Consider the following 18,407-nt stretch of genomic DNA (forward strand, 5'->3'; position numbering starts at 1 on the left):
TACACATGTTCTTTCCCTCTGCTTTCTCTCACTCTCAGGGTCAGCACAGTACACGTGTTCTTTTCCGTTTATTTATTTTGACAGTCTTTTAAGAATGCTCAAAAGAAAAACATTCTTAACTCTCTGGCTATACCAAAACAAAACAGCGAAATTCAAACTGGCTTCTGGTTGAACTTGGCCCAGGGACTTGCCAGGCTCCATGTCTTTCTTCTTATTTGTATTTTTAATTTTTTTTAATTACAAGCGGTGTGTGTGTGGTGTGTGCGGTGTGTTTCTGTATGTGTCTCTGTGTTTGTGTGTGTGGTGCAGTGTGTCTCTATGTGTCTGGCGTTTGTGTGTGTGTGCATGCAGTGTGTCCCTGTATGTGTCTGTGTGTGTGTGCACAGGTGCCCTTGGAGTCCAGAAGAGGATGTCAGACCAGGGGGAGCTGTATTTACATGTGGTTGTGAGCTGCCTGATGGATGGGAACCAAACTTGGATCTTCTGGAACAGCAGTACATAACCTGCCTGTTAGGGTTTATATTGTTGTGAAGAGACACCAAGACCACCACAAGTCTTATGAAGGAAGACATTTAATTGTGGTGGCGGCTTACAGATTTAGCCCAGTATCACCATGGTGGGACATAACAGCATACAGGCAGACATGGTGCTGGAGGAGCAGCTGAGAGTTTTACATCTCGCAGGCTGCAGGAAAGGATCTGAGACACTGAGTGTGATTTGAACATATATGCGACCTCAAAATCTGCCTGTACAGTGTCACACTTCCTCCAACAAGGCCACACCCACTCCAACAAAGCCACACCCACTCCAACAAAGCCACACCCACCCCAACAAAGTCACACCTTCTATAGTGCCACTCCCTTTGGGGGCCATTTTTTTTCAATCCACCACACACACTTAACCACTGAGTCATCTGTCCAGGCTCTGTTTTTTTCTCTTTGAGTCTCTCTTTTGGAATTTTCATATAATGAGTTATCAAATCAGTAACTACTCAGGACTGCAACCTTGGAGCTTGGTGGTATCAGTGTTGACAGTTAGTCCCTGAGTATTCTCAAAGTAGGAAACTGCTTGGCTCCGTACAGAAGCTCCATCTTGCAATCTACTAGAAAGAAGGGACGCTGAACCCCCTCCTTCAGCATACCTGTGCACTGTGCCTCTGGTTCCAGAGCAAGCTGCCATGTGACCACCACCCCCATTGCCTGCTATACTGCATCTAGGGTGATAGAGAGCCCCAGTGAGACCACATGGCCCTGGATGTCCGGGTCGCTCTCCCCACACTGCGCTTGGACCGAGGCTCCCATCAACAATGCCAGCACTCACTCTCCTCCTCCTCGCTGCTTCTAGAATAGGTTGATCCAGGCTGATCCTCTCTCTCAGACCAGATGGTCCCAGCAGCAGAAGGGGCCCCTGAGAAGACCTTGCACAGAGAGAGGCTCCCCTCCCTCCTTGACTCTATTGGTGACTTTCGCTCATGACTGTGACAAAATGACAAAAGCAAAGAAAGGAAGGATGTGGGAGCTTGAACAGTCTCATAGGGAGTGGCACCCTTAGGAGGTGTGACTTTGTTGGAGGGGGTGTGGCCTTGCTGGAGGAAGTGTGTCACTGTGGGGGCGGGCTTTGAGGTTTCCTATGCTCAGGATACCGCCCAGTGTGTCAGTTGACTTCCTGTTGCTTCCAAGATGTGGGATTCTCAGCTCAGCACCATGCCTGCCTGTCGCCACCATGCTTCCTTCCCATTCTGCTGATGAAATGAGTGGTGAGCTTCCACCCCAGTTAAATGCTTTTCCTTTATAAGAATTGCCAGGGTCTTCACAGCAATAGAAACCTTCACAGCAATTGAAAGGGTTTGTTTGGATTCATGTTTGAGGGGAGGGTATAGCAGCAGCAGGAACATGAGTCACATGGTATCCTCAATCAGGAAGCAGAGGAAGATAGATGAAAGCTGGTCCTTGGCTCACTTTCTTGTTTTTATTCAGTCAGGAATACCAGTGCATCGGATAGTGCCACCTACCCATGTCCAGTGTGGGACTTCTCACCTCAGGTAGCCCAATCCAGACAGTCCCTTAGAAGCATGCCTCGAGGACAGTTGCCATGGTGATTCTAAATTCCATCAAGGTGACACTGTCACTTTGACTCAGCAGGTGGTGACCAGTGTTTGTAGTCCATTCTGGGAGGTATCCAGCATGCCCTCCTTTGGAGACTTTGCTTTGAATAAATTTCCAAGTCTTGAGGTCCCCATATCAGCTAAAGCTGGTCCTGATTCTGATTGGTGCTCCTGCACCATCTTGCCCCTGCAATGAATTCTGATGCTGAACAGAAGTGAAGGTGTTGAAGCTGAACGTTCAGGACTCACTGGGGAGGGGAGGGCCAGCATAATGATGGAGTTCTTGCTACCCTTTCTTACCAGGGTATTTTCTTTTAGACATTTAGTTAGTTGTTTTGCATGTACAAACATGCATGCATGATTTTGTTCCATAACACACAGGCCAGCCCCCAGCTGAGGATTTAGAATATGGCAGAGTGATGGACGCCGTTGGGTGCTACAGAGCCATGGGGTCTAAGGTGGACAGAAAATGCATTCTCATGCCCCTCCACTCTGAACATTTGGCATTCAAAACTTAAAAAATATATTTCCAATCCATGGAAACACGTTTGCAACCCCAGTGTCACGCCTCCACCCTCCAGGGTACCGGAACATTACTATAGGATTGCTAGTCGCTGCCTCTATCTCTGTCAGGGGCCACTGCAGTGTCCCTGTTTCTTCACCCTCTGGCCTTCCTAGGATCCTCATAGCTCACCTGTGCTCTGTTAGGGAGGGGTCAACACTTCCCTTGGCGCCCTTAAGCGCCCAAGCCCTATCTCTACCACGTGACCAGGTGGGGATGGGCGGGGTGGGCAAATGTTCTGGTCCAAACAGCCTGGGCCCTTGGAGTTGAAGTAGGCCAGTCAGTCAAATCTCTCACAGAGTTGAGGCTTGTTATCATGATGCAAGGACAGGGAGTAAGCCATGGGACCGGGGATGTGGCTCTTGCTTCGCAGGTTCGAAGCCCTGGGTTTGATCTGAAGTAGCTCAGAAGGCAGTTGTGGAGACAGGAGTCTATAAACCCAGAATATGCGCAGTGGCAGGAAGAAGATCAGAAGTTCAAGGTCAGCCTGGGATACGTGATGTCTCAAAAAAAAAAGTTGGTGGTTAGAGTGGGGGGTGGTTCGGTGGTAAGAGGGGTGCTTAGCATAGGCAAAGCCCTAGGACCAATCCCTAGGGCCACACAAACGAAAAGCAGAGATTTGGGCCTAGGATGATTACTGGTTGTTAGAGTTCTGGCCGAGGATGGGTCAAACCTTGGGTTTGAATTCACAAGATCAAATAAACGAGGCATGGTGACCTCATACATATGCTGAGGTATACACAGACACACATGCATGCGTGTGCACACACACACGCACACAAATAAATGTTTTTGCTTTTGTTTTGAGACAAGATTTTTCTTTGTGGCTCTGGCTGGCCTGAAACTCTTGATATAGACCAGGCTGACCTTAAATTTATAAAGATCCACTTGCCTTTCTCTTCTGAGTGCTGGATTTAAAAGCATGAGACACCCACTACATCAGCAAATAAATAAATGTTTAAGAAAAAAAAATCACGCCAGGCGGTGGTGGTGCACGCCTTTAATCCCAGCACTCGGGAGGCAGAGGCAGGCGGATCTCTGGGAGTTCGAGGCCAGCCTGGTCTACAAGAGCTAGTTCCGGGACGGGCACCAAAGCTACAGAGAAACAAAACACAAAAACAACAACAACAACAAAAAATCACGATCTTTTCCAGAATGCCTCCCTCCACCGCCCCACCTCCTGCAGCTTCTTTCACTGCTGGTCCAGTGCTCTGCGGGCATCCTGGAAAGAAGTGAGCCTGTCCTAGCTTTGAGGGAGGAAGGGGGCAGAGGAGAAGGTAGAAGCTCATACTATTTGTACAGTGTAGGGGGTCCTGTCATGGGACTCCATTTTCCTGACACCCCATGCGCTCTTAGATCAACTGTCAACCTAGCCTTCTCAATGTCCCAAAGAAGTGAATCCTTGACCTGAATGAACCAGGAAGAGGAAATGGTTGGATTTGACATATCCTGTGTTGAAGAGAAGACTTCTCTCACCCTTGCTCCCTAGGTTCCCTGGTTCCGATCCCTACCCTCACCCCCCATGACTTCCTTGTCCAGGTTTCCTACTGCTGAAGTCCCCTGGAATGTTTTCTGTTGCTTACACCTCGGAATCCTGGCTGACCCGCCTTCCCTGACAGTGTGTTAGAGCAAGGCATCCTTTGTCGTTCTCAAACTTGGCACCTTTTTCATTTTAGCCATTTATTTATTTTTTGGAGACAAGGTCTTGGATGGCCCTCGGTTGTCCTTGAACAACCCCCGCCCCCAATACACCATAAGCACACTTGGCTCCTATGATATTTTTGTAAGCACCTCAAATTCGTTTTTGTAAACACCTCATGAATACTTCGCTGTTTGTTTGTTTCATGTTTTTGTGTGTGCATGCATATGTGTATGGCTGTGCGCATGTGTGTGCATATGTGTGTGTGTGTGTGAATGTGGGTGGTTGTGTGGAGATCAAAAAACAACCTCAGGTGTCAGTTCTTGCCTCCCGTCCACCTTGCTTGAGACAAGGCATTTTTATTGTTTTTCCACTTCGTACTCCAGGCTCTCTGGCCCCTAAGTGTCCGGGAATTCCCATCGTTGCCTTTGTCTTCCAGAGATGTGTACTGGAATTACAGACATTGGTGCCACAGGTCTGGCTTCTCTGTGGGCTCTGGGAATTTGAACGCAGGCTCCTGTGCAAGCCCTTTACTCCCTGAGCCATCTCTGCAGCCCTGGTGTCTTTTTTGATGGGGAACCGTAAGTTCCATGCAGCTAGGACGATGGACCACAAGCTCCATGCTGCTGAGTTGCTGTGCTGTATCCTGGGCTAAAACATGCCTGGTATGTTTAAGCCTCGATGGATGTTTGCTAAATGAAAGAAAGAAGATCTAAATATCTGGAGGGCAAAACAGCAATTCAACTGTTGTTTATAGATGCTAGCTGTCCAAAGTGCATTGTGGGTAACTCATGGTGGTCTTAAAGGTGCAGAGTTGGTATGAACACTAACAGTAGCTGATTATGTTGGGGTTATTGAAATGCAAAAGTGCCCCAGAGTGGGGCATTTTGAATTTCCAGATCCTGGAATAGTGGTTTTCAAACTCTGCTTGTTTCAAATCACATTTATTTGGTTTGCTTTTATTTTTGTATATACATGTGCCTTTATGTGTGGGCTCATGTGTACTAAGGTGTCCAGGTGGAAGTCTGAGAACAACTTAAAGAAATAGGTTCTCCCTTTCCAACATGTAGGTCCTGAGAATCGAACTCAGGTCCTTGAGCTTGGCTGCAAACACTTTTACTGGTTCAGCCATTTTGTTGGCCCCATCAGTTTCTTCTAGGTGTTAGCTTACATAGGCAAGGCCAAAGACCCTCCATCTCTTTTACAAGTCCCAGTTACTGCCTCCTGACTGGCACAGGCATTCTACTGTTTTGGTGAATTGCACACAGGAACCAGGCTACCAAGAACACCACAGTTGAGTTCCTAGTAAACGCTGGTAACAGACTAAAATTATTTCTGACTGATGAATTGGAGTTGTTTGCTTAGCAGGTTCTTAGAAAGTGGAACTTAGTCACAGGAAGGGTTGAGCTCCACGGAGACTTGTGTAACTGGTCAAAAGTAGCAGAGAAAGCTCTATGGCCTCTGGAGACCTGGTTCTCAGAAAGGAGGCTGCAGGAAACCTGTCCATAGCCACTCCGCGGGGACCCACAGGCTGTAGAGGAAGCTGGGTTCAGGTTTGGGCTCCCATGACTTGCAGCTGGGGTGTGCATTCCCAAAACCGGGCTGGAATTTCCCACAGGGTGAATAAACAATGCCTCACTGGTAGACATGACTAAGTGTTCAGCGACAGTGCAATAGAAAGTTGTGAAAAAAGCCCACCCCTTTAGAAACCTAAAGTATTCAAGGTGGCTTTTTGTTAAGAGGCACCTCTCTCAAACAAAAAAATCTCCCATGGGGTTGGGAGGTGGAGAAAGGGCATCCAGAGGAAGGAATGAGGATGAGAAGCCTCCCTAGAAAGGAAGGAGGCCCTTGGTAAGAGCTTGTCACAGCTACAGAGGCCCCTGAGGGACAAACCTAGCACTCAGCATTAGGGGTGGCCATGGAGGGCTCTCCACAGCTCTGGACTCCCTGAGGATGTTATGCCATGTGCATATGGTAAGTGCAGAGAGCTGGATCTGCATATGCCATGTGCATGTGCCAGTTCCTGGTGCAGCCCGTGGTAACAAGTTTGTAATAGATTGGGCTTGGCTCTTTCAAGGCAGGTTCTTGCTGCATGGCCCAAGTTAGCTTCAAACCCTGCCCTCCTTGCCTCTACTTCCAAAGTTCTAGCATCATAAACATATGCCCCTATGTATGTCTGTAGCATTTTTCTTCTTCTTTTAGTTGCATTCCAAAACAAAACAACAGCAAGTGACAGGAGTCCCTCCTCACCTATCTCTGCCTCATTGGTAGTCAGGGCCTCCCAGGGAAGTTTCCAGAAGCCCCACATTCACATTCTACTGGCTTAGTGATCCTCTGGAGAAAGGAATGGCTGTTCCTACACACACACACACACACACACACACACACACACACACACACACACACGCTGCAGTTCCTGATCCATTTCCTCTGAGGCAGCCCCTTCCTGAGCCCCCTCCTGAGCCTCCCAGCACCCTCCTGACCCACCCCCAGCCCTCCCCAGCAGGTTCCTGTCACCCTGCCCCAGCCTTATGATACACCATTGCACTTTAAAGGCGACACTGAGGTTACATAAACTTACCCGGGGTCATTAGGCTCCCAAGTGGCTGAGCTGGAGCCCTGTTTTTCCAGGCTCGTCCGCGTTTCCCTCTGCTGCCTGCTGTCACTCTTTACTTGCCAGAATATACCTCCCACATCTGTGTGTGTGTGTGTGTGTATGTTTGTGCACATGTGTGTGCAGGTGTGCAAGCCCATGTGCATGATGGGCCAGAGGTAGGCTTCCTCTATTGCTCTCCATCTTTTCATGTATTTATTAATTATGTTATTATTTATTTTTATTTTTGGGTTTTGAGACAGGGTTTCCTGGCTGTCCTGAAACTCACTACTTACGTCAGGCTGGCCCTGAACTCACAGGGATCTGCCTGCCTCTGACTCCCGAGTGCTGGTACTAAAGACGTGTGACACCACCCCACTGAATTCTCCTGCTGAACCTGGGGCCCACAGGTTCAGCTAGACTGGCTAGCCAGCAAGCCCCAGGACTTCCCCTGCTCTTCCTCCAGCCTCCCCTTTGCAAATGAGTGTCTGTGACAAAGATCAGTAAGGAACTGGGTCTTTACAACCATTGGCAAGGGCTGAAACCACCCCTGAGATAGAGGCAGGGTCCCTGGGAGTCAGTGGGATTGTTCTTGGATTGAAGAAGACAGGGGACAGTGGACAGATGAAATGTATTATAACCAGGACAGCCTCAGCTGCAGGGACTCATGACGTCAACCATGGGCTGACTCCACAGGTGTCTGCCACCAGGCCTCTGTGTCCCCACTTTACCGTCAAACTCCATGGTTGAAGCATGATCTGGTATGAGAGCCCCACGGAGGAAGGGATTGGAGAAGAGTGGCGAAGGATCTGGTTAGGGCTTCAAAGAAAACAAAAGAGGCTAGGGACGTGGTTCAGTTGGTACGGCCCTTGCCCAGCATGCTCAAAATTCTGTGCTTTATCCCAAAGCACAGCGTAAAACCAGGCATGGGATGTAAGCCTGTAATCTCAGCATTTGGGAGGTGGAGGCAGGAGAATCAGGAGTCATCCTCACCTGCAGATGGAGTTCCTGGTCAGCCTGGGCTACTTGAGACCCTGTCTCAAAACAAAACTTGTGGTTGTTATGTGAGGCGGGGCAGACAAATGTGGAAGAGGTGAACTTGGTGATGAAAAGAAAAAGGGTGTGAGTACCAGCTTTGAGAAAATGATGAGCTCTCTTGTGGTCCAGCCTCACTGTTTCTTCAGAACCTGCCAGCCTCCTGCCAGAATGACATTTTATAATTACACTTAGAATTGTCCCGGTTGTCATTGATGAGAATAAGTAACTCTTGAGTGCCTGTCAACATTCCGTCACAGATGAGGGAGAGGATCAGGAGGCCCACCCTTCCTTCCTGAGGAGAAGTTGGCAGTTGATGGTTGCTGGGTTTCAGAAGCCAGTTTCTTCAGTGGTATAGCCATTGGTGTGATGTTCACATTCTAGTGAAAAATAGCCCCACCTGCGTTTATGCAAATTAACTAATTAAGTAAACTCAGAGGGTCACATGCCAAAATATATAATATGGGGGGACTAGCTAAGAGGCATGGGTTCATCAGGAATGGAGGGGATCAGAAAGGGTAGCGGGGTAAAGGCTCACGGTACATCACATGCCTGTCGTAAACATTAAGTAATCAAGATATAGCGCATACATGTATGAAGCTGTCAGAGAATAAATGACGTTTGAACGAGAGCCAGAATGATAAGCAACAAAAAAAAAATCATTTTCCCAGTTGGAATTACATTTTAAAAGCATGCAGGAGGAAATGGGGGTGCTGCCCCCAGAAAGAGGGGGTATGCTGAAGAGAACAGGAATAAAGGGGCCCCTGTGATTCCAACAGCAAACACTCATTAAGCGACCATTACAGACCAGAGTGTTCCTGACACAGGGCTACCACGTCGCGTCTTACACGGGCAGGTGTGCCTGTCCCCGCACCGCACGCAGCCGACCTAGCTGTGAAACCTTAGGAGGGTTTCATCGCCTGTCGTTGACAACCTGCTTCTGTGACCACCACAGAGCAAAGTCACATCCATTTTCAAAAGGCTGGACACATCCTTCCCTGGGTCTTCCCAGGGTGGTTCACCCTGCACACACCCGGATACAGGGTCTTTCCTGGTAGTTCCCCTCCCAGAACTGAACTCGGGTCCTTTCTGCTTGCTTCCCACTGTTTCGGATTTCTAGATCTTCTCTGATTCTCTTGTTTGGACTCCGGCTGAAGGTATAGGCCATTGATCTTGTCCAGTTGGGACCCAACCTGGCTCTCAAAGCAACTTCCCTGGCTCCCCAAAAGCAGGGCCTTCAGCAGGGGCTTTCCACACAAAGAGAAGTTGGGCTTCATGTTGACAGAGCCACTTAGAGTCAAGGCTGCAGGTCTGTGGTGTCCCAGTCCCTGGGAAACCAATGCATCACTCCCACCGGTGATGGATTTCCCCGTTCCCAGACAATGACTGCTCTTCCACAGTGCAGCATGGGGCGTGGCCAGTCTTACAGGGAGGGCAAAACAGTTCAGGATTCTCTCAGTGCAGGTGATGATGGCAGCGGAGAGACAAATTACTGCTGAGAAATTTTGGGGGTGTTTTTGGCTTTTTGAATCTGGGTCTTCTGACCCAGTCAGTAACCCGGACTGGCTTTGAACTCACAACCCTCCGTGCTCAGCATCTGAGTGCAGGGATTGCAGGTGTGTGCTGCCACATCTGGATTGAAGATTTAAAAAAAAAAAAAGTCTCGCCGGGCGATGGTGGCGCACGCCTTTAATCCCAGCACTCGGGAGGCAGAGGCAGGCGGATCTCTGTGAGTTCGAGACCCAGCCTGGTCTACAGAGCTAGTTCCAGGACAGGCTCCAAAACCACAGAGAAACCCTGTCTCGAAAAACAAAAAACAAAACAAAACAAAACAATAAAAAAAAGTATCTTTGCCCTATCTACTGCGAGAATGAAGACCATTCTCAGCAATCAGATTGTCGACATTCCAGAAAATGTGGACATCACTCTGAAGGGGCGCACCATCATTGTGAAGGGCCCCAGAGGAACCCTCCAGAGGGACTTCAATCACATCAATGTAGAGCTGAGCCTTCTTGGGAAGAAGAAGAAGAGGCTCCGGGTTGACAAATGGTGGGGCAACAGGAAGGAACTGGGCACCGTCAAAACCATCTGCAGCCACGTTCAAAACATGATCAAGGGTGTTACGCTGGGCTTCTGCTACAAGATGAGGTCCGTGTATGCTCACTTCCCCATTAACGTCATTATTCAGGAGAATGGGTCTTTGGTTAAAATCTGAAATTTCTTGGGTGAAAAATATATCCGCAGGGTTCGGATGAGGACAGTTGTGCCTTGTTCTGTCTCTCAAGCCCAGAAGGATGAATTAATCCTTGAAGGAAATGATATTGAACTTGTTTTAAACTCAGCAGGCCACAACAGTTAAGAACAAGGATATCAGGAAGTTTTTGGATGGTATCTATGTGTCTGAAAAGGGAACAGTGCAGCAGGCTGATGAGTAGACCTAAGTTACCAGCTCCAGAAACAAGATCCTGAATTTTAATACGATTTGGTGTCTTTTGCGACAATAAAAGACTTGTATTGAAAAAAAAAAAGAAAAAAGAAAAGAAAAAAAAACAACCTTGCATTTGCATGAAGGCAGCTGAATACCACTGACTTATGGTTTGAAAAAGTCCCCATCTCCAGAGAAAGGAGACACATCTAAGTCATGACTCGTCATCTCTGAGAAGAGACACAGAGCAGTGGAGTGGGGAATTCACCCACTGAGCTCGTCTTCCAGAACTATTTGACAGTAGGAATTGGACGTTAAAACCTTGCCCTCCAGGCTGATAAGACAGCTCATGGGTACCGGCACCTGCAGCCAAGCATAAGGCCCGAGTTTGACCCTCAGGACCTCAGGTGAAAGGAGAGCACCCATCCCAACAGCTGTCCCCTGACCTCCACGTGCACTGTGGCATGTTCAGGAGCAGATGCACCTGTACACATGCGTGCATGTACATACCTACAACATTAATTAAAAAATACAGCAATGCCTTTGAACCAATGACTCCAAGAATTCATCCTAAAGCCATAACCAGAGATATAAGGAGAAAAATGACCCTCTATTCAGAATGAAACATTGGAAGCAACCTAAGTGTCCATCAACTAGGAATTAGCTAATTACATAGTGGTATATTTTTATGACTCGCAGCTGCCCCCAATAAAAATACTTGATATATATTTTATTTTTATTTGTGTGTGTCTGTCTATCTGCACATGTGACATAAGGCTTGCCCTGAGTTGCCCAAGCTCTGAACTAGAAAAGCTCTTGGTGTGTGTGTGTGGGGGGGGCGTCTTTCTGAGTCAGGAAGGTATTATTTTCATTACTAGCAAGAAACAAAAATAAAAAAAAGCCCTGATTTTACCCAACATGAGAGGCATCACAGGGGCAGAGAGACTGTCACCAGAGTGCGAATGTGCTGTCTGTTTTGAACCATCCTGTGGCATATTTTTGGTTCCTCTTTTTCTTAAGGACTTAGTTCCAAGAAGTTAAAAAACAATTAATAGAAGAAAGAAAAATGAGAAACCATAAGACACCAAGCCACGTGGGTGAGTGCCACTTGCAGAAAATGATTTCCAAACGGCCTCAGCCGACACAGGCCACATTTGAAACCTCAGCTATCTAAGCAAGTAGCTTGCTTGTCAACTCCCCACCCCCACCGCCACCCCACACTCTGTTAGCAGCACTTTGCTTTCTGGAAATTGCTCTAAGAGACAGAACTGGAACTACTCATCGGGTCACCCTGTCCCGCCTCTACCTGCATTTCTTGGGAAAATGCTGTCTCCTTCCACCTAGAGCCAAGTCAGTCTGTCCATGTCTACGGAGACAGCTGTAACCAAGCATAAACTAATAAGAGGACTGCATTATTTGGGTCACCAGAATTGGCTCAGGGGTGGCCATGTGACCCACGCTAAGTTAATCAGAACCTACAAAACTTAATCCTGAGACCTGTTTTAGAACTATTGAGAAAGTAGGTAGGCTGTCTGCACAGATAGACTAGAAAACAAAACGGCTGGAAACATCTCCATGATGTTGTGGAATATTAGTTTAAGATGTGTTACATTTGCTTATGCTGTGGAACACTTGTTTAATGATGCAAGCATTCTGTTATGTTGCATTGGTTTAATTCTGTGAAGCTGTGTTATTTTGTCTGCCTAAGACACCTGATCGGTCTAATAAAGAGCTAAACAGCCAATAGCAAGGCAGGACAGGCAGGCAGAGAGAATAAATAGAAGGAGAAATCTGGGAAGAAGAAATCAAGGAGTGAAAGGGGAAAGAGAGGAGGACTCTAGGGGCCAGTCAGCCAGCTACATGGCAAGACATGGAGTAAGAGGGAAAGAAAAAGAAAGAAAGAGAGGGAGGGAGGGAGGGAGGGAGGGAGAGAGAGAGAGAGAGAGAGAGAGAGAGAGGGAGGAAGGAAGAGAGGGAGGAATAGGTAAAGGTAAAAGCTCAGAGGCAAAAGATAGATGGGATAATTTAAGAAAACCTAGCAAGAAATAAGACAAGCTAAAGTTGGACATTTATAGGTAAGAATAAGACTCCATGTGTGTATTTATTTAGGAGCTGGTTGGTGCCCCCCCCAAAGAGTTAAAGAGTATAAACAACAACACCATGTCACCATTTAGACTTCTTGAGAAGGGATCAAATATGAAGGAAGAAAAGCTAAGAAAAACAAATTCTGCGAACACCTTTTTAAAGAAGATCTTAATTTTTTTATTTTTTTTCTATGTGTGCATATGTGGGCTTTGTGAATCCTTGTGAGGCGTGTGCAGATGCCAGCTTACAGACATTTGTGAGCCGCCACGCAGGCCTTTCTCCTTAGGCAGAACTGATGTAGTTGTCCGTGACTTACAAAGGAGATGGGCCTGAAGCAGCACAGCCATTCATCCTGATGCATGTCGGGACATCAGCGTGTCTGCAGAATTTCAGACATGAAGAGTTCATTCAGTTAGCTGGGCGGTCATGGTGCGGTGCATGCCTTTAATCCCAGCACTCGGGAGTCAGAGGTAGGCAGAACTCTATGAGTTCAAGGCCAGCCTGGTCTATAGAGTGAATTCCAGGACAGCCAGAGCTACACAGAGAAACCCTACTTGGAAAGAAAGAGAGAGAGAGAGAGAGAGAGAGAGAGAGAGAGAGAGAGAGAGAGAGAGATTTCATTCAGCCAGTGTTGTTTCAGCAGAGCCTATTCAAGAAGGGCTCCAGGGACCTCTGGTAAGAGTCCTCTTGTAATTAACTCATTAAAGGAACCCAGGCAGAGTGGTTGTCAACATGCTTAAAGATGGTCAGTCACTGTGAGTGAGTAGGCACCCCACCCCCACCCCCCAGCTGTGCCTCTCAAAGCACTTTTCAGTTAGGGCAAATCAAACCCGGCATTCAGCCGGTGCCTGGCTCATAGAATTTTCCCTGTGATGGTTCACTCTGTATCTATAAGCTTTTCATGCCAACAGACACAATAGCAAAAAGAAAACTCAGTCAAAGAGGTGTGGTTTTAGAGACGGGGGAGGGGGATCAAACACTGGTATACTTCATATTTAATGTTTGGTGCCAATCAAGGAGGCTATCCATCGCTCAAATCATCGGCCCGTTACATCTCCTCTAGCACCGGGTTAGTTTGTTTATTCTCCCCCTCCCCCCACATCTTTGTCAAATGTTAGAAAAGAGATCAATAATCTAAGAGACGGCTGGGGATGTGGTTCACGTGGTAGTGTGCTTGTCTAGCGTGCATGAAGCCCTGCGTTGGATCTCTGAAACCATAAGCCAGGTATGGTGAGACACACTTGTGATCTCAGCACTTGGGGAGTGGAGGCTGGAGGACGAGAAGTTTAAGGTCAACCTCTGCTACGTGGCAAGTTCCAGGCCAGCCTGGTTCCCAGGAGAGCCTGGCTCAAAACTACAACACCAAAGCAAAGCCCCAATCACCTAAGAGGCTTATCCAACTTGAGACGACTCTTTACTGGACTCCAAGGTTCTACAGGCTAAAACAAGGTCTAAGAAGGTTGGGAGGGTGGGAGACCTGCACCCAAGTCTCTGGTTGTGGAGACAGAAGTGTTGCTGGGTGTCTTTATTACAGACTCTCTAGGTTCTGCCCCTGAATGGCTAATGCTTCTAACTCTCTGTTCCTCAGTTTCCTCATCTATGAAATGAAAACGATCATAGTAGCACCTGCCTGATAGGCACACCTTGAGGCTTAAAGCAGTCGGCGGACACGTGTCCAGAGCAATGTCACCATTGTCTTTCTTATTTTTAAAATTTTATTTTGTAGCCGGGTATTGCTCCTGTATGTGTATCTGTGCACCATGTGTGCACAGATGGTGTGCCTGGTGCCCTCAGAGGCCAGAGGAAGGTGTCAGATCTCCTGGAATTGGATTTCCAGATGGTTGTGAGCTGCCATGTTCTGGGAATCGAACCTGGGTCACCTGAAAGAGCAGTCAGTGCTCTTAACCACTGAACCATCTCTACAGCTCCCAAATAATCTGTTTTGACAGTTCATTAACACACATTTTGGCAGCTTCTGTTTTGTAGTTTGTGAAAGAAATGCAATTTAGAATGTGTATGTACACCCCACAGTTCCACAGCCTTGCTAGATGGGATGGATTAGCCAACACATTTGGTCTTTCTGGTTCAGGAAAATAGTTTAGAATAAAGGCTTATTATTAAATTACACTTGTTTCCCACTAGTAAATAATAGCTACTAGTTACTGTGTGCGGGTTGTTCATATTTCCTATTGAAAAGCAATTCAGCTTGGCAGCCATGAACTCATTTCCTAGCTGTGTAAGACAGGGCACGTGACTTCATCTTTCTGAGGCTCAGAGTCTCATTTGGGAAATGGTACAGTCACAGCTCCGAGGTCACAGTCACTGGGAGGCTCCCATGAGTGTCTCAACGCCAGGATGAATGTTCAGTACTGCTGGTCATCACCAATGTCCTCATGGAAAAGCCTGGGCAAGACGTCAGCTATGACTGTTGTGACCAGCGGAGCTCCGAGGGGTGGCCAGTGTTGTTAAATTGAAAGAAAATGGCAGACAGTCGGATCAGTAGGTGAAGCAAAAATGGGTGGGTAAACCATGCTGGAGAATCACCTGCCCGTCAAGTAGAGCATAGCAGGTATTGTTCAGAGAAGTTCAAGAACCAAGCAGTCAGACACTGGAGGGAATCAGAGGGCCTTGTCTGTGTGCAGCTGCCTGGGGATTCTAACATTCTGTCTCTAAATAAGCCGCTCTCCAGAAGGGAGAGTTCTGCCCCACAGAGGGCATTTGCTAATCCCAGGCTTATTTTTAGCTCCAATAACTAGGGTTAGGTTTGCTGTTGGCACCCAGTGAAAAGGAGCCAAATTATTGTTGGCTGTCGACTTGGTAGGAAATGTCACCCCAAAGGCTCCTTTGCCAAAAGCTTTGTACCAGCTGGTGGATCCATTTCCTCCCTGAGAGGTGATGGATCACAAGAATTCTGGCTTCATCAATGGTTTTATCCACTGACACATCCACAATTGAATGGGCTAATGGGCAAGGGGATCCTGGGAACTACGGCAGGCAGGATCTGACAGGGGAAGTTGTTTACTGGAGACAGGGCTTTCAGAGGTCTATCTTGTCCCCAACCTTCCACTGTCTTAGTCTCACAGCTTCTAGTTGCCATACTGTGAGCAGCCTCTTCATCCCATGATCCTGCGGCCATCATGCCTCGGGCCCAATGTCACAGAATTAGCTGGCCTCGATGAACATCTGAAATCGGGATTCAGTGGTGTTGTTCCTTCTTTATTGCCCTCAGGAACTTTGTCCTAGTAACAAACAGCCAAGTAACACGCCACTGAGCGAGCATCGTACATGTACATATGGACCCCATCACAGGACCCATCAACAAAGCATCACCCAGCCCGAAGTGCCAATCAAGTCGAGTTGAAAAGTCAGTGTGAGATCCATAGGCACAAATGATGTTGTCTGATCATGCCCTGTAATCACCAGGTTTAGGGAGATATCATGTGAGGGAGCCCCAGCCTGAGGTCTGTTGGGTAGTGGCTTGCTCACAAATGTCTGAATGTCTGACGTCAGATCTTTCGGGATAAGGCCCACCATGTCTGCTTCGATTGATGGTGGCAGTGGAGAGCTACCTGCTTCCTGTCTTCCTAAGTTGCTACTTCCTGTTTGACACCTTCTGTCAGCAGTGGATCTTCCGGGGGAGAAGAAGGGGGATGATGTTCTAAAGTAATCTTGTAGCTCAAAATCGGGGCGCACAGTGGCAGTGGTGGTGGTGCATACTCGGGAGGAAGAGACAGGCGGATCTCTGAGTTTGAGGCCAGCCTGGTCTACAGAGTGAGTTCTAGGACAGCCAGGGCTACACAGAAAAACCCCGCCCCGAGAAACCAATAACTCAATGACTAAATAAAACCAGGGCCAGTGACATGGTTCAGTAGGTAAAAGTCTTGTTGGTCTAATGACCTACATCCAATCGCTGGAGTCACATTAAGATTGGAGGAAAGAAACGTGTGCACACACATGATACACGTAGTAATAATGAATTAAATTATTTTAAAGATGAGCTGTTGAGATGGTGCTAAACCTGACAACCCCACAGCCCACACAGAAGAAGTGAATGGGCTCCTCCTCAACGCATGTGCGGTGGCATGAATGCCTATACACACACGTCCAAAACACAAAGAAATAAATTTATCAAAATGAAGGAGAAATTCAAGGTCATCTTCAGCTACCTATTGAGTTCAAGGCCTGTCTGAGACATGGGACCCTGTTGACGAACGAATGAACGAGAAAAGCCGTGAGTTTTCAACTGTATGCAGGAAACCTTCCACTGTGGCTATGTGATTTTAGTTTATTTTACAGTTTTTATTATTTTATTTTATGCGGATGGGTGTTTTGCCTGCATGTATGTCTGTGTATCACACATGTGCCTTGGAGGCCAGAGAAAGCATAGCATCCCCTGGAACGGACATTACAGAGGGTTTGCCATGTGGCTGTTAAGAATTGAACCCTGGCCTTCTGAAAAAGCAGCCCATGCTCGTAACTGCTGAACCATCTCTCCAGTCCCAGAAACATGATTTCAAGCAAAAGTTCTCACACACACAAACTCCATTGTCCTGTTATGAGCCGGTTTTGCAGTCTGGGTTCAAGGCTGCTGGCACCTACAGCCTAGGAAATGCTCAAGGACCACAAAGGCCAGGAAATCCCTTCTCGAAGAAAGAGGCATTTCTGTTTCATTGCAGGCCCTAATGGATCACGTTGCTTTCCCATCACTCCCGTTCCAACGGAAAGATTTGAATTCAAATAACTCTGAAGTTATTTGGACTCCATTCAAATGTAGGCTGTCTCGTCTCTTTAGTCATTGTGCCCATTATTTCTGACGTAAAGACTCATATCAGATGGTAAAAGTCCTCGTGGAACGTTTTCATTTAAGATATTTCTTTTGTATATGACTGGTCGCTGGTGCTTCCTCAGTCTTCCTTACTCAGCTGTGTCTTAAAGACCTTGTTCGTTGTTGTTGCTATTTTTAGATTTTTTTCATCCATTAAAGTATTGGGGATCAAGAGTAGATTGAACAATAATGAGTATTTGGGCTGAAGTCTTATAGACCTTTAGATTCTGGGGTGTGTGTGTGTTATTTCAGCAATATGTGTTTCACAGCAACAGACTCAAATGGTCACCAATAGAGGGGACATAACATGTTTTGGTCATACTGATCTAAAGAGGGAGTTACACACAGAGAGAAGGAAGGAAACTAATGGTGTGTTCCTGTTTCTGTCTGTCTCAGGAGTGTGTGCATGCATGAGTGAGTGAGTGTGTGTGTGTGTGTGTGTGTGTGCATGCATGCATGTGTCTGTGTGTGTGAGAGAGAGCGTGTGTATGTGGGTGTGTGTAAGCCTATAGGTATATGTGTGGTGTAGCACATGAGTGTGCAGGTTCATACACCCATGTGTGTGTGCTGCAGAAGCAGGAGCAGAACACTGGATGTCTTCCTCTATTGCTCTCTGCCTTAGTGCTTTGAGCCTGGCTCTCTTATGGAACCAGAAGTTTTTTTTTTTTTTTTTTCGAGACAGGGTTTTTCTGCGGCTTTGGAGCCTGTCCAGGAACTAGCTCTTGTAGACCAGGCTGGTCTTGAACTCACAGAGATCCTCCTGCCTCTGCCTCCTGAGTGCTGGGATTAAAGGCGTGCGCCACCATCGCCCGGCCTTGGAACCAGAAGTTTTAGCTCAGATGGCAGGCCATGGAGCTCTCTGGATCTACCTGTCTGCCTCTAGGGCTGGGATTACGCACAGCAAAGCTTCTTACCAGCGGAACCATACAGCTGATGGTTGCGTGAAATGGAAAGAGCCATTAGGTCCAGATGTGTAGAGCCTCCCCTTCAAGCTATCCTTTTGCTAGATGAAAAGTCTACCCTGAGATCCAGGGACAACCAACCCACTGCTCAGCCTGTCTCCACACTCCCTGCACACAGCAGACATCACCAGTCGGCCTTTCTTCTCTGCACGTAGAGCCCAGGCACAGCTTCACAAT

General features: G+C 47.4%; 1 pseudogene; it reads left to right on the top strand.

Moving 5' to 3' along the window:
- Positions 1 to 9,803: 9,803 nt before the first annotated feature.
- LOC101986895 lies at positions 9,804 to 10,379 on the top strand (annotated as a pseudogene).
- The last annotated feature ends 8,028 nt before the right edge of the window (positions 10,380 to 18,407 follow it).

The sequence above is a fragment of the Microtus ochrogaster genome, chromosome 2, assembly GCF_000317375.1.
Source record: "Microtus ochrogaster isolate Prairie Vole_2 chromosome 2, MicOch1.0, whole genome shotgun sequence".
In the NCBI taxonomy this organism is placed as follows: domain Eukaryota; kingdom Metazoa; phylum Chordata; class Mammalia; order Rodentia; family Cricetidae; genus Microtus; species Microtus ochrogaster.